We start from the raw sequence: 27,843 nt of genomic DNA, 5'->3' as shown, positions 1-27,843 counted from the left end.
GCATCCTTGAAATTGCAGACATGGTAGGGTTGGAGTCCTGTCATCAAATAGCCCCCCGTTGAATCTAGTGTGCTATCTGGAAGACAATGGCTGGCATTGGATAAGCAGTCTTTATGGTTTCTAGAGAGCATACATTTTTCTCCAACCATGCCACACACACAATGGCAGGGTTTTTTCCTAACACGTGTGCGTACCAAAGCAAAAGCTGCAAGGCTCTCCACTGAACTTGTCGGGAATGCTCAACAGCAGCTACAAGAGCCAGCTGAAGGCAGGCCCGGGAACAATGACCAGAGGTACACCAATTCTGGGCTCAATTGTTTAATAAGAAATCAACTCCTCTGCAGAGACTTCTTGATGATGACCCACCCCTTTCCCTAGCAACCATTGACGTGCTGACATTTGAGAAGTCCATGCGTTGTTGTACAGAGGAGTTGACAGTCATTGCTTGCATGTTGACAAGTTGGCAACAAAATGTTCGCAGTCCGCTGGCCACAAGCTGCGGGGCATAGGCCCACTCTCCACATGACACCCAGGGTGAGCAGATCTTCACGCTTCCAATGGTTCCTTCCTTCTGAACGAATTCTTGAAGAGCACACTTGCACACCACAGCACCGCACAGCACCGCGCTTAACACTAAGCTCCATTGTAACGCCTACAACGCACGAACGCTAACACACACACAATGCGCACACACACCATCGATCACCACAGGGCACTAGCTTCTGGATGAGATGAGCCACTTGATCTTGAATCTTGAGTGAACCACTTGGGTGAACACCTATGGGTGCCATGTGGATGCAGCTTGTGCCAATAGGAGTCTTCACAGGATGTTTCTTGGAATAGGATGTTTCTTGGAAAAGGCTTCGCTTGGTCTTGATGCTTGTGCAGGCTTCTTGAGAAAGCTTTGTCGGAAGAACTGCAATGAATCCATCCAGATGTTAGCATCGCCACCAAATCCCCAAGCAGCAGTGTAACTCACCGTTTGCCAAGGCCGTTGGCACCTCCTTGGGGCTCCATGTGCACGTGTCCTGGTGTTCATGTCCTAAATGCCATGTGTCACCCACCCCCCCCGCACGTGTCCCCTGCTGCAGTGTGCTGCGCCGCCAGGGAAGCGGCGCGGCGGTTACCCCCCAGAGCGCACTGGCCCGCTGCGCACGGCGGCGTAGTGAGCAGTCCAGTGACGGTGACCCGAGCCGGGCACAAGGCGGCCAGCCGGCACGCCTAACGACGATACCGACTTAAGCGTGCGCCAAAGCCTCCCGCGACAACCCCAGACAGCCCTGGAGCCCAAGGCGGGCCCAACGCGAGGCCTTTGGAATAGGCGCAAGCAAGCCAGGGCCCATCGCGGCACAACGACTCCGCGCGTAACCTCGCCCTCGGGTCAGACAGACGGGTCCTAACGAGAACGTGATTGTGCGGAACAGCGGGCGCCCGGGGGATTTTTCGACGATCACACTGCACCACACAACACTGATTTCACTGCACATGGCCGATCGGCGGCCCACAGCACTCGCGCACTTTGCACCAACACCACACTGAAAGCCAGGCTTGAAGAACCGACGCTCGATGAACCGGTGGCGGGCGTCCGCTCGTGCCACCCCTCCGGATAAATAGACCGGGACGGAGGGTCACGCAGCCGCGGACACCCACATCGACGATGGGAAGACGACGAAGAGCTGCAAGCGACGCAGGCACCCGCTGAACCGCACAACCGGCGAACCCGCGCGGTTTTAAACCCGCGTCCGAGTTCCCGACAGCCAAGCGACGCGGCCAAGCGCCGCGCACGCGAGTAGTACTTCCCAAGTCTGGCGTGGCCGACAATTAAGGGAGCTAGTGGGCTCCCAGGTGCTGCCAATCAGAGAGAGGGCCCGGAGTGCCGGGGAGGTGCACGCGCTGTTGAGCTTTACACACCAATTGCGGCCATCGCCCGGACCAATCGGGCCGGCGGCCAGGGGGCGGGAGTCCCCTGCGCTCCACGCGGCGGGCGCCAAAGGGGGCCACGTGTCACGAGAAGGGCTCCCAGGTATTAACCCCCGCGAAGCCCCGGAGAATGGTCGCGGGCGAACGTGCCCCAGCTGGCCACAGGCCCGGTACAAGTCACGGTGTGGACCACACACCGGCCGCGCCGCGCAGCCAGCACTTGCGCGCGAGGAGGGCGTGCGCCGGCCGAGCCCAACGCGGCTAGTGCTACAGTAGCTGCTGCCCGTGTCTGCCCCCACTTCGCGCGCGTGTGTGTGTATGTGTGGTGGGGTCCGGCTGCGCATGCCCTGAGGGACCGCAAACATCTCAAGTGCCGCCCTCAACTACCTGCGGCGTCCCGGCAGCGGAGCACCCAACAAGTTGGGCGGCTCGTCCACTCAGACTCGGCGCCAAAGCCACCGGAGGTTCACAGCCGGGGGCGGAGGGCGTCTGACCTCAAAAACCTCCGCCTCGCGACAGGAGCCCACCTGCGGCCGAACCGCCGGGTCAGAGTGACACCCGCGCACCCCTAGCGGGAGGCCGCTGCCAAGCCTGGGTACCGCAGGAATTACGGCACTAAAAAACGACGCTCGCTGCCCGGAAACCGACAGCTCCAAGGGGGGAACCGTCCCGGTACGCTCGGAGGCAAGGCAAACAACGTATCGCAATCCAAGTCGGAGGGCGTCTGACCTCAAAAACCTCCGCCTACAGACCGTATCCGCCACCCGCCGAACCTCCGGGCGAATCGAGCGCGGGATCCCGCGAGCCGCGGCACCTGACGGGCGCGGGACAAAACTTCTTGGGCCATCCGCGCTGGTGTTGGGGGCTCGGGCGGGAACTCCCGACGGCCGGGGGCGCCCGTAAACGCTCGGGGCCAAAAGAACCGACAGTTTGCCACCAGAGTCGGAGGGCGTCTGACCTCAAAAACCTCCGCCTGCAAGCAGAACCCAGCAGCTCCCAAAGCCCCGGGCGAATCCGGCCGCAAGCCCCGAGAGAGAACCGCAGCCCATGAAGAGCCGACTGGACGTCCAAAGGACGGCAACCAAAGACCCAGAGCCGCCTTCTGTGATAGGCGGAGTGGACCACATGTGCTCGGCGGCTGTAGGCAGCAGCCGGTTTGCCACCAGAGTCCAAGGGCGTCTGACCTCAAAAACCTCGGCCTAAGGCAGAACCCGAAAGCCGCCGAACCACCGGGCACGTCTGGCAGCCAACCCCTGAGAAGTGCGCAACTCAGAATAGGTCTGGCACAAAGGAAAACCCGACACCCTGGCACTCAACTTGCCAGGTGGGCGCTCCCCTCAGAACACGCATCGCTGGCCCTGCAGGGACGCTCACCGTGAAGTGTGTATTTCTCCTGCAGCCTAGCACTAAATGTGTGCCTCGTCTGGAGCGTCCCCTCAACTGGTTGGAGCCAGGTCTCCCAGCGTCGGTAGTGGGCTGTAAAGAAAATGGGAATGCATGAGGGACATGACTGAGGAAGTGGCGAGGAACCTTAAAAAGTACAATCTCAGCCATGCACTGGACACGAGTCTGCGTTAACGCCATAAAACCAAGTGCTAGTGTGCTCATGAAGAAATTATTCTCATATTTCACGCGCGAGGATAACAAAAGTGGCAAAGTGTGTTTGTTATTCGGTGAAGTGAGCGGGTTATTCTGGCTGTGACTACATACCAACCAAATGACCACGCACTACTACACAACAAAGCTGTCCAGCGCTGAACACCTCTGGTAGTCAAGAAGTGCACATCTTTCTTACTGATGCCACTATGATTTCATATTAGGGAGCTGTAGAATAGGGGAATAGCAGGTCGCCAGTGGGAAGGGGCAGGATAATAACAAGATAGCAACAGAAGACCTTAAAAATAAGGCCACATCTTTGGTAGCAGCACTAAACAAAGAAGGAATTGCATGCAGCATATAGCAAGCAGATCAATTGTCACAGTGCACAATGCAATGCTCATATGGCCTCCAGTCTTGCAACAAGAAAAGCCCACACCTTCAAGGAGTTTTCTTGTCACGCACATGGATGCAAGCAGAGGTTACACTATACACTGCTGATAATTTGCACAAAACAAGTTGGCTTATGCTGCACCGCACCCTAGTCATCAAGCCATTGACACTGGCTTTGGAACTATGTGTGGCAACAGCTTTCGAGGTGTGGAGACAAATTTTTTGGGCTGTTTTTGCTCTGGAACAATGTTTACAACAGTAGTAAACATTGATCACCACGTGGAATTCGCAAGCACTCAATTCATTTGGAATTAAAAACATTCATCCGTAGTTTCCAAGATTATCGCTGCAACTTCACAAATCTGCGAGAGATCCCATAAGCATACAAAAACGGCAATATAACCTCTACTGTGTCATTACAATCCAAGCTCTTGCGCTAAACCGCTCCAGCTGCCAGAATGGCAGGAAACGTTGAAAAGGCTGTCACAGGTCTTGTATATGCCGTATGTGATCTGGTGCTCACTTAGGATGTCTTGACTAAAAAATCAGGGACAAGTTAGGTACCGAGCGTAGGCAAATTTCACGTCAAAATTCGTGCTCCTGCCTTGCACATCACTTGTAAGAAAAAATATGCAACAATTTTGATGCATCTACCCCTTTAACGCACTCTACGATGCTCTGGTATCTAGGTTAGTGTTCTTGTATATGCTCTCCCAGAAAGAAGAGTTGCGGGAAGAAATGCCATTATGTTCCAAGCTATGTGGAAAGGTGCTCCTCCTGTGACAGGAACCATGATTGGGAACCACTAGCACTGTTCAGTAGTTCGCTTGCTTTTTCGCAGGGCGCAAGTTATGGATCGGAAGCAACGTTTCGAGTCTATTCTGTAAAGTCGCAGCCACTCAAACAATAGCACATTAATATTTGCAACAAAGACACTACGCTGAAAAAACTTAGTCACATAACTCGTCGAAAGCCTTCGCCAATTTGCCCAGCAGTTTGCTGCCTCATGACATGAACAGGATTGTCAGTGCACTGAATTAGCTGTAGCACAGTACACGCTGTGCTAAACAGGCTTTTAGCACAGCGTGTACTGCCACCTTGTACTGCTCGCATGGGCCGATGATGCCAGGTGCCTCGGAAAATATCACATCCGAAGCTGTGAATGAAGTCGGCTGAACATAATCCTTTCAAGGTACTGCAGCACTCCACAGGTGGGTGCGGTAAGGCTGATGGGAAATGCATGTATGCACCGGCAGATGCCCCTTTGTTGCTACTTGCCCAGTTCAACCGGGGCTAAGCAAATGTTTGTCGACAAGCTGAGCTTTCCACAAGGGTGCTACTCCCAAGCTGCCCTGGTCATAGCTAAGTCTGACCAGTCTCGCATCGAAGCCATAATGGACGGCATTTCAGAACTGGCCAGCGCTCTGCTCTGGTACTGCTCTTGCCACTACGTGGTGCAGTGCTATAACTTGATGAAACTTCAGAACAAAGCAGTAGCTGCCCCTCATAAGAGGCCCTTTTCATCTACCACTCCCTGCTCTGTCACACTAGCAGGGTCATGAGCTGGAAGGGGTCCTGTGATGGGGAAAAGCCCCACCCGCCGCGGTGGCTCAGTGGTTAGGGCGCTCGACTACTGATCCGGAGTTCCCGGGTTCGAACCCGACCGCGGCGGCTGCGTTTTTATGGAGGAAAAACGCTAAGGCGCCCGTGTGCTGTGCGATGTCAGTGCACGTTAAAGATCCCCAGGTGGTCGAAATTATTCCGGAGCCCTCCACTACGGATCCTATTTCTTCCTTTCTTCTATCACTCCCTCCCTTATCCCTTCCCATACGGCGGTTCAGGTGTCCAACGATATATGAGACAGATACTGCGCCATTTCCTTTCCCCAAAAACCAATTATTATTATTATTAAAAGCCCCGGGCTGCGTTACATTGCATCCAACTGGAGCAGGCCCAAGCGGATTGGTAAAGGAGGAGAATCAGTAGAAGACATTGGCCGGAGGGGCTTTTTCCATTGGTATTTGCCGCTGCATTCTCTAGTTTTATCTGACCACGGACGCTGCTTAGACTATAGCAGACCCCAGACGAGCACCAGCAGCAAAGCGGCTGTGCAAAGAAATTTGCTGGCACCACTTATCACTTCGACTAGTAACTTGATATTCCGCTACCTCGTGGCTTATTTTCGCGAAAAACAAATTTTAGCGCATTTTTCCGATCTTGGCAGGAAGGATTCAGGCTAGTTCCATGTGGATACTTTAGTTGCAAGCACTAGTTCCTCGGCCTAAAGCAGTGGGAAAGGCTCGACTGCTCACCCCCATAGGCTTGCACTTCAGATACTGTTCTCCTAAGCTGCACTTAGCGCCAGGAAGGAGATCTGGAATTGCTTGAAAAAGGTCTAATGGAACATTTGACATCAGCGAGTTCATATGGTCCCTGCTTTACGAATAATGTTCAAGTTGCGCAACTACTCCCAGCCGGAGCATATATAGGAATCTGGACTTGCATAGGTATGTACTGGCGCACAGCCTCGCTGCAGTGCGCTGGCCGCAGTGATTGAGGTGCACTTAGAAGACCAACTTCTGCTCTGCAAGCTGTTTTCCTTTGTGCGTCGCTTTCAGACTGCCGTTTGGAATCCGTGCGCATTGATGATTCGGCCGGTGGTCACACTACTTCGATTGGGCCGCTGCATCTGTTACCACTGCTGGAGCCCGTGGAGGAAACAGGCACAGCAATGAAGGGTGGTCGCAGGTTCGATTCCTCTCGGTTCCGAGTAAGAAGCTCAGATAGTGGTCATTGACAGCAATGCTTCCGTGAAACGGGAGAACCACATATCAGTGACCCGATCGTGTTCAGGATCCATCGTAAAGCTGGCGAAGCGATGGCAGCAACCCCCGATAGATGCATTCAACGTGCGGCGGCGGTAGGTTTCATTTCGGCAGCTGCTAGACCCTCACCACTAGCCACCAGAAATCATGGAGTCTGCGTTTACGTAACGTATCACGTCACTCCATCTAGAAGAGTTCTCCGTGGCGTCTTATTGTTCTTGAGTTTGAATCGGAGCGGCAGGAAAAAACTTTTTCAACTTCGAATCCAAATTTCTTTTAAGTAAATGCATCTTTCGCTCCCGGACAAGTGGCAACAAAGACATGAAATGCCGAACTATCAGATTTTGCTAACGAAAAAAATCCGATAGAGCTCTCCTCAGTGTCCCTTTAACGCATTTGCTACAGGCCTGTCTACTGACAAGACAACGGGCAAAGAAAATTTGTGCGCGGGAAACACTGCTGTCTCGGTTCAAATATAGCTAGCCGGCAAAATGCTAATCGAGCTTCATTCATAACGTACTGCTTTTTTGAAGCCACTACCTGAGCGTGCAACAGAACTGTACAACACAATGATGCTGTTGCATTCCCAGTACATTAAAGGGGTCGAGACACCACATTTTTGGTTGGAGTGTTCTTGCGTATTGCCCCAGGACGCATGATACACACTGCGCAATTCATAAGTGTGGTGAATAATTTATTATTGCATTATTTATACTGAGCGATTTCCGTTTCGGTTTCTGAGCACCGGGGTGTGCTGCGACGTCACAATCAGGGAAGAGCAGCAACCCTAGTCACATGGGCCCCAAAAGGTGTGATGCACGTATTGCTGCGTCTGCTATTGTACACATGCTGTGCATAGCAGTGCCTTTCGAAATCGTGCCGACAAACTTCGATACAGCGATATGCCGAGGAAAGCCAAGCGAGCGAGGAACAACACTGAGTCCTGAAACCAAGCGGCTTGCTTCGGCCGATATCAGTCGCCATACTGCGTATGCCAACGCAGTTTGCAAGTTTTATTTTGCTTTGTCACGCTGACACTCGGACGTCTGTGTCGGTGGCCCGTAGCTGACCCTGGTCACATTACAGCGACACGATGCCTCACTTTTCCTACCGACCAATAACCGCCAGTCTTCGCTTTGCGCAGCCCACCCAGCCGCAGGGCGAGACTGCTCAGGGTCCCATGGCTGCTGATTACGATATCTGCTGCTAGTACGTTTAGCAAACAGTCCATATATTCGCTAAATGAATGCTTACAGACAATTGTACAGGCCTCAGCATTTACCGCACGGGCACGTAACTCCTCCAGGAATGCGCCCATGACGACTGCATCTCTGTGCTACTTTTGTTTACGGACATGAATCTATATACAGGCAGCAATTGCACGTTAGTTAGGCATGAATTACAAGCTGCGTTCCACTTAGGGTAAGCAAGCTCATCTCTTTTGCGCCGGCTGAGAGTTCACTTGTTTGCGCAGTGCGATAACTGCACAGGCATTTGTGACTTGTAACTGCTTTTTTCGATGTGTCCAGTACTTGAATTTAAATTGGTTCATCTAGAGGTACGTTCGGCACTGATTTGAGATAAACAAAATGGCCTAATTTGCCCTCAAGCAACACCAACGACTGCGAGCTGCTGCCGCGGGTTCCTGCAGCACTGGTAAGCGGTCACGCCGCCTACCAGTGGCGCTTGCCGCTTGACGTATTTGCGTCCCAAGATGTTAAAAAGCCCCGATTTCAGGTTACTGTTAAAACTACGCTCAATGACCATTTGTAGTCTCTAAAACGTGAACTCGCTTTCCACACTCTCCGACATTGCATGCACGAACCCGGTGGAATCGCTAGGCCTATTCGTATTGCAGGTGATCCGAAGGGTGAACATATGAAATGTAGTCTCTCATTTCGCTTATTCGTATTACGGCGAAGGTGCAAACAAGAAGAGTCATCGTCTCATCGACGCGGTTTCACTCGGCCGCCGATATAAGGTGCCGGCTGGTGCGTGAGCAACGGCTTATATGCCGATCAGCACACAGACAGCTGAGTCGCCGAAGCAGTGCCTTGCCTATGCCGCGCGTCGCCGTTCATAGTACGTCACGTTACTGTGTTGTGATGTCACTACTGTTCACTGATGTTCCAGGGCTCACGTCACCACCTACAGTGCTAGCAATGGGCATCCATCGTGAGAAAGAGCACTTGAGGGCTCTTTGGAGCAATTAAAATATATTTTCAGCGCTTGTTGCATCTAATGCTTCATCACCGTGGGTGACCTTATATGCAAAGGAAGCCCATAACAAGCGTACTATAACCTCAAAATTTGACGCCCCGACCCCTTTAATTCTAATCAGGGGGGGGGGAATGCAGCAACACGGAAGTAGGCAGGACTGGCGCTGGCCTTGTTTACCCCCTTGGTAACTTGCCGCTGCGCAATTTTTTTCTATTAGAACACTTTGCAGTCCTGCATATTCATGAACCACTCCCGCTGCAGATGCCGTGCAGGCAGTGCTGTAGGAGATACTAATGTGCAGGCTGGCTCCATGGCTTCTGCCATTTGCTATTTTCCCAACCCGTGCAGCTCAAAAGATGCAAAGCATAGGTTGAGTAGGAATAAAGCGGTCACTGCGAATACACATGATGCGCCGTCGCGCTCTCCTCGCTGCCTCCAGATGGAAAGGGTGTACTGTGTATGGAGAACTATAGCAAGGGTAAGTGATAGGAAGTATACATGGGACCATGCATTGACTGGTTTGCTGGCGGTGCGCCAGCCCAGCTGAGGTAGGCAAAAACCGGCGCAGAATAGCATCATACATCTGAGCACAAGTCAAACCAAGAGCACGCCTAAACTAACCCGTGGCCAGTGGCACTGGTCCAGTGCGATTGTGTGTCAGAGCTCCAGGACACATTGCTATCTCACTGTACTCTCAAGGAGATTCCTACAGCACCAAGAACTATGCGCAGCCGGAGTACATGGTGCCCCTGCAGGGGAAACTGGACCCTGGAAAAGGGCGGAAAGTTGGCTATAGTAACAACAGCGCTAATGACGAACACCGGGAGTTGGTCTTGCCCTTGGTTATTGGCGCTGTTGCAAAGGCACACCAGCTAACGACGACCGGGTGAGTCAAAGAAACCCTTCTGCTGCACAATAAAGCAGGCAGTTTTATGACAAGCGTGCAAAGCAGTCAGCCAATTGCTGCAGCACAACAATGGCTGCCAAACCACAGCACCAGTCATATCACGGCTGGTGCAGCTAGTCAGACCAAATCGAAGGCCTAGAAACAGTATCAAAGAACGCCTTCTCTGCAACACGAGTCTAAAAATGTGAAAGGAATTGCTGGACAATGGACGGAAGTCTCACTGCAGTACAGCGTAACCTTCATAGAAATGTGGCGGCACGTTTCATTGGGGGCGGAGCAAAAAAGCACCCGTGTGCAGCGCGATGTCAGTGCACGTTCCCCAGGTGGTTGAAGTTATTCAAGACCTCCATTACAGCAGAGCTCGCACGAGGCTTAGTTAGAGAGGGCAATGCAATGTGATAGCGACGTGTTTCCGGATCCATTGCGCAAAGATGGAAGCTTGAGTAACACACAGGGCGAGAATGGCAGTCAAAAGCGCACGGGATGTTCGGCCACAGCGATGACATAGTTGCCAGCGAAGATCAGTTCACGCCGCCATGGGTTCAAAACCCATTTGCGGCGATATAGTGTATTGCATCGTTGGCTATGTTACTCAATGGTGGGCCAGTTGCAGAGGCTGCAGACAAAGTGCTAGCACACCAAAATGCGGCGCATCATGAACAGAAGTTCTGCAGTGTTCAAGCCACGTGTCATGGGAGGTAAAAATGAAAGTGAGCATCTAAAAATTCGGTATGAAAATAAGCAGGTTGCAGCTGACCATTTCTTGAACAGAGGGTACTTTTATAACGACTGTCCTCACTGCCTGTTTTGACTTATGCGACACAACCGCATTTCTAAAATAAATGGAGCTAGAAATTAGGCACCTGGCTTTGAGAGTGCACGCACGTACCTTAGTGTCAACTATGAACATCTTGGAGGCCATGATGCGAGGATATTTCAGGCAGCCCGTTCTTGCAACATGATCCCACTAACAGTCGGAAGCATAACAAAGTCTTGTATAACCGCACTGAACGAACAAAAACCAAACTTCACTTCGCACCTTTCAGAAACATGCCTTGGTCCCATGGGAAAGCTGGTGCCACAAAGGACCAAGTGCAAAAAATTTGGCGGCTGTACAGCTGTGCAGTCACAGTGGCTGTGGAAATTACTGTTTTCTTACGATTGTGTTTTGTATAGAGATGTAACTTGTCCGAATGATCAGGCTGTCCTTTTAGAGCGGTCTAATCTAAACAGCATTTCAATGCAGTGCACTAAATGGGGCATGCATAGAACGTTCAAAAACCAGTTCTTTTCCATATTACTCGTAAAAAAAAAAACCACTTGAAAGTCGAATATCAAATGCCTCAAAAGAATAAGAAAGGCAGTTTATATTAAAAAATCCACAAGAATAGACTGCCTCTCTAAATGACAAAAATTCTATGCCCACCGTTGAATCCCTCCAAAACAGCTGAGGTTTGAACTCATTTCCCTTCTTTGAACACTAAGCCTGCGATAAACCAGTCGAATTATAACACTAGCTCTATGTCACACAAGAAATCATTCCAATTCGGCGTTAAACAATTTTTTTCACTGCCAATATTAGACTGGAACCATGGCTTACAGACAGCACATAGTGCGATTATAATTGTGGAAATTCGTGCTAGCTTGCTCTTGATTTGCTTATTAGTTATTTTATGTATTTTAATGCTCCGCTGCTTGGGCCCAAAAGCCTGCAGTATGTAATAATAAAATATGTGCAGCCATTTTTTTATTTTCAGAGAAAATTTTGAATTTGCTAACAAATGAATTGCATTGATACAATCTGCAAGTTCGGCCGCAATTAGCAGGTCACCAGGACAATTCGGGTGTAGCCATGCACGCTATTCGCAACACATCAGAGTGCCATCTGGACATGTGCAGACTGGAAAATTTGCAAGAGCGAAAAATCAATATACACCATGTAATTTGGGAATCAATGCACATAATTCTAGTTGCCCATACTGCAGCCTTACATCTGTCACAGAAGCGCTGCTTATCCGCATGCAACGCCATACCAGACACCTGCAAGACCTATACGCACCTTGCAGTGGAATTTGCCACTAGGGGAATTGCTTTAAGCTATGGAGCTAGCATGCACAGACCTGCATCGTCGTTTTGGTTCTTTGAATGCTTTCCACATTAAAGTAGCAGAAAATAATGTTGCTGGCAGCTCATAAGAGATCAAATGGTAGCAAAATTTCCACTCTTCGAACCAGCTACTTCACTGCGATCAAGAGTAGAACAAAAAATCAAAGCCTAAATCCAAACGTCACCATACTGCCGTCGAAAAAAAAAAAAAAATTTGCGAGAAAAATTTGCTCAATGCTAATTTCTATTCAGAATCATATCAAATTGAATATCAAGAAAAAATCTCACAAAACGCAAGAATGACGTCCTCGAGGTTTGGTACTGTACAATGCAAGACAGCTTCAGTTTCCTCAGCGTGCTTACTCGTGAATAGACTTGCTTGGCGAGTATTTCAGACTCCTGCTTTTTGTCATTCCAAATAACCTAAAGGACCGCACGTAAGTGGTCTCCAGAAATCGACCACGGGAATGCTCATATGTGTCGCAGCTACCCGCCGCATGTGAACATGGACGCGGCCAACACCGACAGCAGAAATGAAAGTTGGTTTTTGAGGAAAGGAGACGGCACTGCAACTGTCTCTGTGGACACCCGAACTGTGCTGTAAGGGAAGGGATAAAGGAGGGAGGCTCCGGAATAATTTAGGCCACCTGGGGATCTTTATCATGCACTGACATCGTGGCCACCATGAAATATATCTGCAGAAATACTAAGTTCTCAGCACTAACATGACCAACAGAAAGCTAGTTGTCTTTGCTAGACTACAATCTCAGAACCAGCACAAAAAGAACAGACAAGAAACAAGGAGAAGCGCAGAACTTTCAACTTTACTTCGGAAGAATAATTCCAACGTATTTACACAGTAACCTGTCAGAGGCACCCATGCACAAGCAGAGCAAAACAATTGTTTGATCAGACAATGACTGGAATTAAATGAAGTGGCAACAAGTAAGCAATAACCAACAACAGATCTTTAAGGTATCAAGTAAAGAACTAAAGCAATAAAAAGAATTTGAAGATCAACAATGGCCTACAAGGAACTCGCCATACACAAGCTGTGCTAAAAACATGGTCATGTAGCTAAAAACGATAAAAGGTATAAGTATAAAGAGTTAAAAGGCCAAAAACTAGCACGGCAAAAAGATTGAACTTAAGCTATACATGCAGATCAACTATAAGATGCGGTCAAATGCGATGAAAGTGCTAAAAAAAACAGGAGACATGGTGGGAGGGTTGCACAGCTAATGCCTGGAATTTCGTGCCAGATAGGCAAGGCCTTTTTCTGATAAACAGAAGGCTTGCTAATGCAGTTGTCATTTGAAGATACTACGTTGACTGCTTCAATGATCTCATGGGGCATCTTGATTCTGTTCCTCCCTATTACTAGTTTTTTTATCAAATTAGGGCAAACAGCCTGTTTCCACAGCTTCACAATCCCCATAGTGGATACCAATGTGGGGGCACTTTTGAACACTCGTGCTCTTCCTAGTCTCAATAGCGAGGAACAGAAACAAGACGCCCCGTGAGATCAGTGAAGCAGTCAACATAGTATCATCAAATGACAACTGCATTAGCAAGCCTTCTGTTTATCAGAAGAATACCTTTCCTATCTGACACGAATTTCGAGGCATTAGCTGTGCAACCCTCCCACCATGTCTCCTGGTTTTTTAGCACTTTCATCGCATTTGACCACATCTTATAGCTGATCTGCATGTATAGCTTAGTTTTTTTTTGCTGTGCTTACTTTTGGCCTTTGAACTTGTTGTACCTTTTATCGTTATTAGCTACATGACCATGTTTTTAGCACTGCTTGTTTATGGTGTGTTCCTTGTTGGCCATTCATCTTCAAATTTCTTATTGCTTTCTTTATTTCTTTACTTGATACATACATTATAGTAAAGATCTGTTGGTTATTGCTTACTTGTTGCCACTTCATCTAATTCCTGAGTCATTGTCCGATGAAACAATTGTTTTGCTCTGCTTGTGCATCGTTGCCTCTGAGAGGCTACTGTATAAATACGCTGTAATAATTCTTCCGAAATAAAGTTGAAAGGTCAGCGCTTGTTTCTTGTCCGTTTTTTTTTTGTTTTTGCGTTGGTTCTTCTTAATGATCATGGCCAACCAACTGGCCCAAGTTTTGCTAGACTACAGAACAGATAAGGCTGGAGCCAACCGAGAGGGTCGTTTAATTAGAAGGGCGTCGGCTCGGCTAGTCACCGTAGCTGTACGGCAGGTGCCCGCAGCCGTTATTACCGGCACCCGCCTGTAGCCACGCCAAATACACAACGGGAAAGAAATTGAGCAGTACGTCCGACAGACAGCGTGCTTGTAGGTACGTTTGATCACTACGACAGACAGCGTGCTTGTAGGTACGTTTGATCACTATACGGTCGGCCACTACCACCGACTGTTCTGCGCCAAGCACGTTAACATGCCCTGAAGGCACACCAGGCGCAGACACCGGTAAAAGAATGAGCGCCTAAATGGCACTCCAAAACCATGTGCTCCGTTCTGGACGAACAGGCGGGCAGTGCACGGCGCTGCCACTGGGTACTTCACACGCGGATGACCGCAGAGGTCACTCACCTTAGGACGCTTGGGTCGACCGCCGTCACCGCCGCGGAAATTGCTACGAAAGGCTCTTGCAGGATCTTGCTTGATCTTGAGTGTGGAGTCTGAAATAAGCACCTCTTGTCAATGAACGCCTCCGGCCAAAAGATCAAAAGGGAAACAAGATTTTATCGGCGCAGTCGGAATTATCAGGCGCAACATTGCATACCAGCGGTGCTAAACGAGCCATTATTAAAACTGCCTGTCCCAGAAAACCGCATAATTTACTACTAAATGCGCAATCAAATTCCCTCACTCCAAATTTCCGAGGCCGCGTAACACAACTGAGCAAAAGCGCGTAAATGTACCAAGTGTGCCCTGCTTTCGGGGCAGCGGCGATGGCCACGTTACCAGACCCACCTACATTAGCCCAAACATGGCCGCAGGTCACGCAGACGCATCCGACATGCTCCGCGTCGCCACTATGCCCTCTCGGCTGCGCGTACAGATTTTATTTGTAAACATAATATACTACAGAATGCCTGCTGTTGTCCATTGCCGGCCCTGACGGCAAGAATTCGGGAAGGGCGCCAAGGCGCCCCCGCCGGAAACCTGCACCGTGACGTCAGAGGAGGCCGTTGAGGCGCCGGCCGCCATCTTGGGAAGAAACGTCGGCACCCGCCAAATTCCGCGAGGCCTAGCAAATTCCGCGAGGCATAGAAGTGCGCCGTATCAACGCGTACAAGAAAGTCCTCACGATCGCCGGACATCATGACAATAGAAATACGCACTTGTGAAAGCGCGCTTGCTGTCAAGGCCAGAGCAGTGCGGGGCCCTAAAACTAGGCCTAATCGCCATTCCGCGCCCAAATTTGCGCCTTTGTGTCCATTGTCCTACCCTTGACCAAAACCTTCCCACGCACCAAATTCCATGATTATACGAACTTACAATGGCAGGAAATAGCTGCAACAACGTAAATCAAAGGCCCTGTAAATAATGCAACGAGCAGAGTTAAGCACCTCACCTTCCTCGAAGAACCGCCATAACGGCCAAAAAGATCATACTTGGTGTACAAAGGTATCTAATGCACTGGCGTGCTCTTAAACAGAAATTGCACGCCACATTAATTTTAAGCTCCACATTCGAGACAAATGCGTCGTTGCAAGCACGAGCCACGTCTAACCGGCAAAGAAAAAAAGTTACTCACCGCCATTTTGGCTGTTTGGGCTTGGCTGGCGTGATCGGAAAATCGAACTTCACTAAATATTTCAGTCAGCTAGAATGAAGTTACTTCATGAGACGGCACATCTTTGCAGGCAAGAGCTATTCTGACAGGCGTTAGACTCATTCCGGCCTTTGTCCGACGATGCGCACTTCCTGCTTGCGCACGAGCGTCCTGCCAGGGCGGCGGTCGAACAGCAACTGCCGCCGAGACGGTCGCTGCGCGTAGAAAACTCCCCGTACGTTAGGGAATGTCCCTGCTCATATGAGGACAACCAAGGGAAGTTCCGGCAAAGCGTTGATTAACAAGGGTTAAGAGTTGTTTTCATCACAGAGATGCTCAGAATAAGTGTATTAGGATAAAATGTTACATAAGCAATAGGGTTACCGCTCAACAACAGAATATACAAGCACTGCTGAACGCCTGTCACGATATGAACCAAGAATTGAAAAATCCCTGAAGTGATCGCGTGATATCGAGGAAGTCCCTAAGGATAGGGATTTTGAGAATATTCTCGAATCGAATGACGTTGCATGGATTTCCGAGTAGCTGGCTTTGCTTTTTTCGCAAACGGCCCGACAAGTGTAAGGTAGGATGCGGTACACCACCGTGTAATCGCAATAAACGGCACGATGCAAGGCCACCACACACCATCGGTCAGTTCCCAGCAATGTAAGCCTACTTTTCGCGAACTGCGCCAGCTATGCACACTGGGTCAGGCAAAACAAGCTGCTTTTGGTGGCTTGTTTTTCTTCCCACGACACGTTGCCATATGGGGCGCACTTTGCCTTGTGTGGCACGGCACGGTTACTATTCAACAGTACGTGTGAATACAAGGCAAGCTCCTACGTGTAGTACGACTCTCGGCGATTCCGGCAGATGCGTGCACAGTGTTATATAGTGGATAATACTGTGCGTATCCCTGCCCGTAAGAGTGACGTGTGGGACAAAACACGGAGGGGTATACTCTTTTTTTATTTTGTTTTTGGCCTGCAACAGGCGTGGCGTAGGTATTCATGTGCAAGTACACGCGCAGGCGTCAACATTCAATGTGGGACGTAACGCTGACATGAAAAAAAAAAAGTGATGCGAAATACAATGCCTCGTGTGTCTCAATGCGCTCCTATTTAATACGTATAAAGTAAGTATGCGCTTCAAAACACGTGCAGTTGCTCAGCCGACAACGCAGGCAGCTGGGACGTGTTTTATGCTGCCTTATATCGAGACTCATTCACAGACACGCGGTATCGCCTGCAACTATCTGTCTATCGTTAAATTGTGTTCCCTCCACTAAGTTCGTTCCCGCCAGTTAACTGCACCGTCCAAACTATCAAGCTTTTATACCGGCGTACAAGCATGTGCATCAGGGAGCGACAAACATCCACGTTTTGACAATGCAGGGCATGTTGTTGAAACACGATGCAAGTTGTCTCTAACGGCTATAATGTAATCACTTTGTATACTTCCAACGCTGCGGCGGACATTTTTTGCACGGTCCTTTGCCGGCTTCCCGCCCGTTCGCCATTTCTATGCTCTTGGCAGTTTTTATTTTTTTCATTTCAGCTTGGAGCATTCCCCAGACTTCCAAACCGGTTCTGCTCCCTGGGTACTTGTCGTTTCTAGCCCTCTGCAGCACGGCTGGGGAAAGCCGAGAAAACGAGTAGGGGACTTAGGGAAAGGGGGGCGCCAAAACGACCGGAGTGGCGCTGGTGCTTCTGCGTTTCGGCACCGGTTTTTTTCCATGCCACCAGGCACGGGCCAAACAAACAGCATAAAAAAAGGCACGAAAGAATGGTGATAAAAAAAAAAAACAGGCTGCAGCATGTGCGCCTCGTCGTACGTTACAACTACCACGAAGCGTGTTGCCTAGCGTTTCTATTAATAGCACGAAAAACTTCACGAGGGTGTACGAAAATCAAGACATACGCAGCGGCCACGTTGTGGCCGCAGCATGCAAACGAGACGTTAACCGAGCGAAACAATAACGAAATAAAAAAAACGCAGTTCAATGATATGCAACGGAGAAACGGTCAAAACGGTTGTGAAAGGAACGATTCGAGTTGGCGCTCAACACAGAGGATGTGTTATGCATGCCATATACACATCAGATGCCTACAAAGCTGCACCGCTTCACTGAAGTTGATACGGAACAAGATATGAAAGCGTGATCCTGCAACCGGCAGCATGCTTGCCCTGGGTAGGGTCATGGTCGGGTGCACGGGAACGCAGTAGCGGATTTTCTGCTGCATTTTTTTTTGTGCGTGTCGTTCGCCTTCTTGTCTTTTGTGCTCGTCTTTGTTCGCGCTGTTTATTCAAGATGCTTAACCAACTAGCCCGCCAAAACGTGTTAAGCGTCATACGAGATTTATTTTTAGCTGTTTGAACTATGGATACATCCACAACAGGGATTTGCAGGAACCCTGGTGCAAAATATACTACACACACTCGTGGACCAAGACTGCAGCGACAACGAAGAAAATGGCACGAAAAGGTACGCGGCGCTGCCGTATCCGGTTATCTGGTCGCCCTTTTCTTCACAACTGCTGCAATTGTACTTCTCAAGCCTTAGAACAAGCTTTGATACGTGTGCAAACATTAGCACTGAACACCAAAGCCTCCGTGTATAGGCATATTCGGTGTATACGGCCCGCACCGAGGCAGGAATGTCGAGCTGAATGTCCCCGACAGGAGAGTGGGGCAGGCCTTCCGTAAATCGCACATTTTACGCGCACAGGCTTTTTAACCAGATGTGCCGTCGTGTATAGTCTTAATTTGTCTCCACGCGCCGTCACCAACGCAACGAACAGTCTCGCGGATAACTTCCTAGCGGCGTTCCGCACAGTTATGACCGAGTACAATTAACGCTCCAGTCACCTTCCCGAATGTTGTACTTGCGAAAATCTGGTTACAATTCTGCGCTACCCAAAATTTCGCACCAATGCACGGTGTGCTCCCAGGCTGCGGCTGGTTATACTCGTGCTGTCAAATTTCTACCAAGCTTTTGCCAGCCTCTACTTACCTCAATGCTTTGCAAAATGAGGCAAACTTTTTTTTTTTCTTTGGGGGGGGAGTCACTGTGCATCGCACACCAATTAGACTTCATGCTGCTACAGCAGAAGATTGTGCTAGCTCTACTACCTCCAGGGGTGTGTATTCACATGAGCAGGCACATCCAAAAAGCAGGCCTAGGTGGCCAAATTTTTCCTTTGTCAGCTGCAGCTCTGCTGGCATCAAGGCACAGAGGAAACAAGACCTTGGCAAACAAAGCAGTCAAGCACAAAGAACACAAACACTTTCAATTTTTATTCACAGTTTTGTAGACTGAATAAAGCCATCCCAGAGCTTTCTTGAAATAGTTACACCTTTCATCAGCTACAGTGTGTTTCAGGAGACAACAGCAGAATAAACAGAGGCAGCCAGAAACGTTGTCCAAATGACTGTTGCACACTCTCCTTGCCTGCATGGCTACAGAACAAACAAGGGGTGGGAAGGGGAGGTGCAGACAGCAGGCTTCGATGCCAGGGAACAACACAAAACTGGAGCCAGAACCGCAACAGACCAGCTCAGACAGTTGTTACGGTCAGCCACACACACAGTGGAAGGTTGGGAAAACACAAGAAACACAACAAATGACGTACACGCATGAGTCCCAGACTATGCCAAAACACTGCACTTAGCTGGCGGCCACTGAGGCCACTGCTAGACATGGGCCCAAGCAAACAATGGGGGCAGCAAGCACCCTGCTAGGTCTGGAGCCTAGCACGAGCTAGGGTCACGGTGCCACGCTGCATAGACCGGGTCTCCTCTCACAAACAACGTAATATGTACACTTCCTGCGCACTCTGGGGCAAATAAGAAGGTGGGTAAGTTCCTCCAAAGACAATAAATAAAAGCACTAATGGCTGGAAGTGCTCTGCCCTGGCAGTTGATGAGCCATCTAAGAAATGTGGCCAACTTTCCAAGCATAACCTTTGTTTCAACATACCCACATACCCCCCGTCTGGACAGACAACAAGGGCAAGAACAGAACAATCTTTCTTTATTATTTTTGCTATTGTAGTTACAGTTCCCCTTGGAACCCTTAACATGCCTCTAAAATTGAAAATGCCACAGAAGTACAAGATAAAAGCACTAAGTATGCAGACTTTATATGTATATATATATATAATGTTTGTGTTTATATATATATATATATAGATTTATTACACATCTTGAAGGATGAGACAGACTGAAACATTTTGTCATGTCTAAATTGCGCCTAACTGCACGGCCAAGACAACCTTCACTTTGGCTAGCCTCAACTTAACACCCACTGATGCCAGCCTCAGTCCGGACAGAACAAAATATACTCAGTACTCTGGTCAAGACATGGATAACATGCAGTTGGCTGCTTTCTCCAGCTGCAGCAAAGTAAAAGTTGCACAGAATAAAAGCTGTCCACTAAGCGTTGTTTAACAAAACAAATGAAACAAAGTTTTAGAGTTTACAACACTGCTCCACTTGACGTCTTTGCTGTTTCCAGCTACATCAAGAGCAGCAACTAAGACTGCCGTGGCTTGCTTAAAACAAAGAAACGCTGGTAGAAACAAAGGCAGCTCGGGGCACCCTCAGAGGAAGGGGCCGCATGTGCTGAAGCAGTTGCAACAACATAAAAGAGGCAGGGAGCTCTTGAAGCATCGTCATCTGCAGCTGCAGTCCATTTTGCTCTAAACCAGTCATGGTTCAGTGGCAGTGCCTGCATCAATCCTGGGAAGAATGAGCTTGGGTGCCTGGCAGTTTTCTTCAGCAGAGCGTCACACCTGCGTAGGTCACCAGAGAGCGTAGAAAGTAGCCCGTTTAGACACCCAGGGGGCCTGCCAAACATGGACCGACCTGACAAATCTGATGTAGCAACCAAGAACGCACAAACATGCTGTGAAATCAAGCCAACAGCCCGTAAAACACTTGTGCTCACACACGAGCGCTGATTTACAACCGAAGCAATGCTATATATAATTAAATCTGTGCCTGAACACCCTGTGGGTCCCATGAACCCCGCCCATGAGAGGGGGGTCATAGGATCCACAGGTACAGCTGCCCAATCCTGATGGTGGAACATGCAACTGTCAACATCGTCATGGTCAACTTTACTGTCATTTAGTTGTCCATCCAAAGAAAAGAAAAACTTTCCTTTCTGCAGCATGCAAAGACAGTCTATCAGCAGGAAAGTGAATGCTGCAGAATGACAGGTCTACTAGGAAGTTTTACTGCACACCGGTGTCATTTATCTGGTTTGCCCACTGCCAGTCCTTAGCCAACATGTTTTTCTCATGTTGAATGAGTACTGGTAGAAGACTATTGCTCTACAAGGTGGTGCCCACCCTTAGGTTGGTTGAAGATTGGGAGGCAGAGCAAAAATGGTAGGTTCAGTGAGGGCCAGCTCATTCATGCTTCGAGTCAATGGGTGCTGGCGGAGAACTAACCTGCACTGTGCAGTAAGCAGTGTAACAATTCTGAGACCAAATTTTAGACTGCCGGTCTGTGCACTCAAATGTCACACAGAGATTGCGCTGTGTGGCCTATCTAGCGCCTCATTACTTTGAGCTCTTCTTTGTAATGATGTGTTAAACATCAGTATTGATAGATCACCCTTTGGTACTTCCCTACTACTGCCAATTAATTTATGATCGAATTTCTTTGATGCAGTTTTGGTTTCAACAACTGAATGATGGCTGTGACGCCAAAGTCGGGCTTAGGTCATGCGAGACAATCCTCCCCCCCCCCCCCCCCCCCCCCCCCCCCAACACACACACCACCTGGCAATATAAACTTTCACACGTCGTTCAAATTCACTACTGTGCTTACACCAGCCTTCTTAAAAGCTGGAATGACAACAAATGATATACCAGTGATTACACTGCAGTTTTTTTTATGCCTCGCGTGGCCTAAACCTACCTTTGACATCACAGCCATCTTTCGGTTGTTGAAAACAGAACAGCTAGACAAAATAAATTCAAGTTATAAATTATTTAATGGTTAGAGGCAAATACTATGCAGTGATCCATACATTCTAATGTCTTATGCATCATTACAAAGAAGAAAACTCGCAATTAAAATTAGGTGTCTATACTCCTGTGATCTGAACTTTTTGTCCAGTCAACATCACGTGCAATTGCATTTGCACTGGTGCTTGCCTGGTCTGCGAAACACAAATGGAGGACCAGCACTGTTTGAGCCACACTCTTGAATCAGTCAGCTCAGTGAGACACAGTAGTGCTGCCGCCTGCCAAAGGGACGAGACTAGTACCTAGAGGAGCAATGCCACTCTACTGTAGCTCTGCGGGCTGAGTGGCTCTCGTAAAAATTCCACTTCATCTCCTCATTACGACCGAGGTCATGCAGGCTACTTTGCATTTGAATAAGCACAAAACATGAGCAGCAGCAATGCAAAGCAACACTGCTACTGCTCATTGAGTTATTACTGTCACCTCTTCTCAGCTGACAACACTCAGCATGGCTTTCTAAGTGTGCTTCATCAATGGCCGGGATCCCAGATGGCCAAGGTCCTCAGTTTCTAGCTTGCAAATTAGTTATGCAGTACCTGTGCTAAAATTGACTGAACGAGACGAACTGAAAAGCACAATGGTGTCGAAGAAAATAGGCAGCTATACATTCGCTTGTGTGCTAGAAGGTGCTGCGAAGCAATTACCGTATAATCTCGTGCAATGGCTGCACACCCCTATTTTGGACTAGATAACTTAGAAAAAAAAAAATTGAAGAATTTATACATGTACGAGTCACAGCACCATTTTGAAAGCGCCCGCCAGATGCAGCTGTGCTGCCACGTTTGCGTTGCAGTCCACGATGCGCGCACTACTTTATGCAACCAGTTCTCTTTGCCACCAGCGCCTCATTTCCTGCGAGTTGTTTCTCCTCTGGTGGCCCAAGCCAACATAGGCCTGGGCCGCTCCACTTGTGTGTATGGATGGGCAAGTACTGAACATCGACACTGACAGAGCAAAAACCGAAAGCCAAAATAAACACTTTTTCAAATCCCTGCATACGGTCGCATTATTTCATTTCTGCATGCGAATAACTACAAAAAAAAATTGCGTATGGGCCACACCTTCAAAATTCCCTCCCAAATTGACAAAAAAAAAAGAAGAAGAAAGTGCGGCCCTAACATGATTTTTTATGGCAGGCAGCATGCCCCATGTTTCTTTTTGTACAGTGTTAAAAAGCAATGAATAATTTTCTGACTAAACACTGTTGTAATGTTATTCAAACTGTACCAATAATAATAAATAGGAACCAGGGTTGAATCACATGAAAATGCAAGCAATCTTTCATCAGCTTTTTTTTCTTCATGAAGACGAACTTGAGTTTCAGTGTTGCTGACAAAGAAACACAATGTCAGAACATTTAGAAGCTTACGTCCACCAAGTCAAGCACTTGTTTTAGCTACTTCTCAGGATGCACTAACTGGGAAAAAAAAATACAGATGCTACTTTTTCCCTCCTGCGACTTTCCTTATTATTCCTCAAGAATAATGAAGAAAGTTGATGAAAGGAGGAGGAATCCGGGGAATCACTTTACCACCGAGATCCTTCACATCCCCAGCCACAAGAACTAAAGAAACCTTCAGTGGCCAATAACACTCCTCGCACCTTTGCACTCTTACAATGTTAATGAACATAGAAAAACTGCTGATCACTTCAGTAACCACAGCAAAAAATTGATGACTGCTGCTGTGTGAAGCGAGAGCATGTTCTTCACTTGATTTAGAAGTAGCTACTGGTCCCGATTATGTACCACGTCACCCTTAGTTCCTGCCTGGTATTTAATAGGACACCAATGCGAATTCAGATTGTGGCTGTATGTAGAAGAATAGGCTGCATGAAACACTGTTGGGGCATTGTCTTTTTTCAGTTACTGTATATGCTCGTATAAGGGTTGCACCCCCAGCTTTGCACCCAGAAATTTTTTTTTAAAAAAAAACAAAACAAACCCAGCCAAAAGAATTGCTTCAAGTGCACATAAGTTTTCCCATGTGGAATATTACATTGGGAGCTGATAGACGATGATAACCGCCTGCCGCATTCACACGTCTCGCACGCCGGACTCCACCTGGAACCGCGAACATGCAGTGCCTCAGTGCTGCTAACTCATCTTATGCACTCAGTGTTTGGACCAGAATGAACAAAACGTTATGATGCGCAAAAAAGTAGAATGGGGAGTGCCCACACTAGAAGTGCGTTTCCTTGCAGCGACATGCCACTCGCCAGGTTGGGGTGATACGCGCCGTAGTGCGCCGCTTGCTCAGTATCGCTAGGCCTTGTGTGCCATGTATCGAAGCTGCAGCGAAAGTGCTGCGGATCTAGTTGTGGTTTTCTATAAAGGGTCAAACCTTGTTACCAGTTTAACAAGCTGCTGTGGTGGCTCAGTGGTTATGGCGCTCGGCTGCTGACCTGAAAGACACGGGTTTGAACCAGGTAGCAGCGGTAAAATTTCAATGGAGGCGAAATTCTCGAAGCCCGTGTACTGTGCGATGTCAGTGCGCATTAAAGAGCCTTAGGTGGTCGAAATTTCTGAACCCTTCACTACGGCATTCCTCAAAGCCTGAGTAGCATTGGGAATTTAAACCACTATAAATCATACACTAGTTTAACATCACACAATAACCTCGCATTAAAATAAACTTATTGATTTCTGCAAGCTCCCTCGACAGTAAAGTGTGTGGAAAAGTGGGCAAGATGAACGCCACCTCACGCCGACGGCCGTGGGTCGCACGCATGGTGCGCCATTCTGAACAGTCCGCCAAGGCACCATTACTGTCGGTCGAGCACCAGTAAACTGATCTAGCAACCTGTTTTACTTTATGCAGTTAATTCGCCCGCTCATCAGGCAGCACTAATTCACCATAAAAATGCGGGTTGCTGCATAAAAAAAGGGATGCATAATCAGAGCTCCACTGTAGTCCAAAAAAAAAAAGAGAAATGCTGGTCCCAAGTAAAACCCGTATCCCGTCAAAAACCGCGGAAAAAAAATGCAGCCCTTATACAAGCATATAAGGTATGTTTACATAAGCAAAAATGCAGGAAACATTTGAAGACTCCAATGGCACTTGTGTGAGACATGAGAATTGTAATTCGACTATGCTTGCTTGAGTACGCTGGCTTAAGGGGAGATGCGGGTCTTGAAATGATAAAAAAAATGCGAGAATTTCGATTTTGAAAAAATGGCATACTCAGAATTAATACACTGTAAAGTTTCTGCCTAAAAAGTTTAGTCTAAAACGATCTCCAACTATAAAAATAACTATATATTACGCACCTACGAAGCCCAGAAATGGCGATTTTGGGACGAAATGCGGCAGTACTTCGCACCCGTCACTTCCCACGACAGTGTCCCCGATGGTTGCCATCTTGGTTCTGTATGAAAGCTGGCCCCCTCCCCACTACAGTAAAATGCCGTTAATTCGAAGTTATTGGGACCACGAAAAATATTTGAATTAGCCAACCACAGCAAAAAAATAAATGCACACAGGCAAAAAAATTCGTTGCTGGAATGCGGTACCTTAACTGGACGAACTTTGCAATTACTGTATATTGCAGCGTAAATGTCGAATGTCTAGCTCGTAGCCCTTGCTGGCCAAAAAGAAATTTGACAAATATAAGTGTGGTTGCTGCCATATTTTGTTTTTTAGTTTCTTGCACGATGGCAATGCAGTGCTTGTGAACTCAAACCAACAAACGAGAAACGATGCAATCACAAGGACAGCAGTCCGAAGCCAGTGGAGATGAAAAGCGAAAAAGCAGTGTGCCACCTTGCCTCTACACTCATGTGTGGCCCAACTGACAAGCGGTGTAATGAACTGCAAACAGTCCTGTAGTGTCGGACTCCAGCGTGATGCACGCCCTGGAGATCATCGGAATCGGAAGTTTGCCCTCGCACTACCTATTGGTCGCCCGAGGAAGCGACCACAAGCATGAACGAGCCGAGTAAACGGTGTGCCATTTGCATTTTCCTTAGTGGAACAGATTTGCGCACGAATTAACTACTTTTTTTATACAGGGAGCCCTACGCGTTTCACGGGAACAACACCAGCACGGGGCACGTACTACCTGGCGTGTGTCCAAAACTACCTTAGACCTTGCAAATATGTCAGCTCAGTGTATAGCTTGGCGTCAAACTTTAGGATGTTCCTTTTTTGAAGAACCTAGCCTTCTAACCATGGCATACTACTCAAAAAAGTGGTACAGGCACGTAGAAAGAATGGTCACGTTGCTAGACATGCAATGATGCTGTCAGGAGTGGGTGGTGCTTCAATGCCACAGTGCTCCGCTAGAAGTTACCTTGACCGTGGCAAGGCTGGAGAGGAGCGACGAGCACCACTGCCTCCAGTACGGCCGTGCCTTGAAACGCTGAGAGTACGTTACCAATGTTACTCCGAAACTGGTATCCACGCCTGCATCGCAGTGAAGCACTTATCCAGTCAAATTTACATTAGAAATTACGGGACCGCAGAAATTCTTCGAATGATCTGGGATTTCGGATTATGAGGTTTTACTGTACCTGGTATTGCTCACTACTGTGAAATATTTTTGGAACGTCCGCATCCCGCTGTTTTCTTGAGACCTCTACTACAACCTCTGAATGGCTGGCGCGCGCACTTAAAATGCAATTTTCTCAGCTTACTGTTTTTTCCAAGATGACTACCCTTACGAAAGTTTTTATTATATTTTATAGTGCAATTTCAATTATCTTATACTAATGAATTCAAAAAGAACTAAACTGTATGCTGTTTTTGTTTGGCTGAGTCAAACATTTCAAATTTTGTGAACCTTAATGTCACCCAACTATACTTCATAATTATGGTGCCTAGACAAAATTTAACATTTTTATATAATGACGTACTGTAAAAATATAATTAGCATAGCTCCAGATGGCAGGTCTTCAGCTACAGCCCAATTTAATCGAAACCCCCCCAAAAAGTAGAAAGAAAGTGTCTTAACGAACCATAATAATTTAACTAATTGGGCTTCAGTTATTTTCCTATAACATGAGAACTAATTGAGATATACTTTAACTATTTATATTTTTGAAAACGCAAAGTACAAACACGTGTACACAACTAACTTCATTATGATATCTTAAATAATATTAACGTTCATTTCAAGACCCACATCTCCCCTTAACCAGCAGCCCATGCTGCTACTTTGGTCAACACGAAAAAGATGAGTCATATATAAGCAAATACCACCCAAAGCATAACCATAAAGGTTTCTGTAACGTTGCTGAAAGAAGATGGACAACATACAATGTTAATATTGTTTTCGCTGCCCACTTAAGCTGGAAAGAACTGCTGCCACCCAGTTACCATCCTCTGTCCTCAGCAGCTAGAATTTCAGTCAAGTGGTAATGGGATCGAAGCCACATTCATAAGAAAGGGCTAGGGGAAATATTGGCACAAAGCTGAACATAACAGGAGTTGCTGGAATTAACATCAAAAACAAGTTCTATGGCCGGACACTTGTGCTTTCACAGGCTGCCAAGAGCAATCTGATCGTGTGCGCAATAACTATACTACATTGCCACGTGGCCTGGAAACTGGCTACCCCCCACCAGTGAGAGTGATTGCACGGGTTCCAACTTGCTACACCAATGGCCTTGTTGGTACCAACAGCAGCATCCAGGTCATGGTCAAAGCATCCGCTCCCAGGTGTACACGACATGCAACATGATTGCTGTTATCACCTGGCTACCCTCAACCCTGTAGGCATGAACAGCTCTGTCGTAATATAGGTCCCTGCTTGCTAACGTTTTGCACGCTGCGGCATACCTTGCGTCAAAGGTGAAAAATGGCTTGACATAATAAAAGTGGCACTCTTGATGGCATACTTTCAGACAAGATGTCCTGCTGCATGGGTGTACTACTACATGGTACCTATGGCATGCTTGGAAACAGCCAAGCATGGTACAGTGCAGACAAAAAGCAGATGGCCAGGCTGCAATACGGATATTAATCAACCACTTGGTCTGCAACAGAAACAAGTTGCCACATTCTTTTGTGATACTTGAATATAAAAAGCACACTGTTGAACGCTTCCAACAGTTTTGACAAGCCA

The 27,843-nt window shown here is 48.0% G+C and overlaps 1 protein-coding gene and 2 long non-coding RNA genes across 8 annotated transcripts in view; 1 reads left to right on the top strand and 2 right to left on the bottom strand.

Moving 5' to 3' along the window:
• Positions 1-302: 302 nt before the first annotated feature.
• On the bottom strand, positions 303-15,863 carry LOC144112643 (uncharacterized). Its single transcript, XR_013310371.1, has 4 exons — positions 15,722-15,863; positions 14,551-14,639; positions 980-3,396; positions 303-916 (listed from the first exon to the last, which is right to left on the bottom strand). It is a non-coding gene; the product is annotated as an uncharacterized LOC144112643 (long non-coding RNA).
• LOC144112644 (uncharacterized) lies at positions 13,935-27,843 on the top strand. Its single transcript, XR_013310372.1, has 4 exons — positions 13,935-14,296; positions 14,334-16,408; positions 18,142-18,227; positions 27,623-27,843. It is a non-coding gene; the product is annotated as an uncharacterized LOC144112644 (long non-coding RNA).
• The window catches only part of hts (adducin 1-like protein hts), a 103,587-nt gene continuing 94,761 nt past the window's right edge, over positions 19,018-27,843 (bottom strand). For all 6 annotated transcript variants that reach the window (XM_077645441.1, XM_077645442.1, XM_077645439.1 and 3 more), the window contains one exon: positions 19,018-20,535. The gene's annotated coding sequence lies outside the window, so the exon portion shown is untranslated. The remainder of the gene's footprint in view (positions 20,536-27,843) is intronic.

Source organism: Amblyomma americanum, chromosome 1 (assembly GCF_052857255.1).
Source record: "Amblyomma americanum isolate KBUSLIRL-KWMA chromosome 1, ASM5285725v1, whole genome shotgun sequence".
Taxonomy (NCBI): Eukaryota; Metazoa; Arthropoda; class Arachnida; order Ixodida; family Ixodidae; genus Amblyomma; species Amblyomma americanum.
The sequence above is the reverse complement of the archived record's forward strand: the minus strand, read 5'-3'. Positions and strand labels throughout refer to the sequence as shown.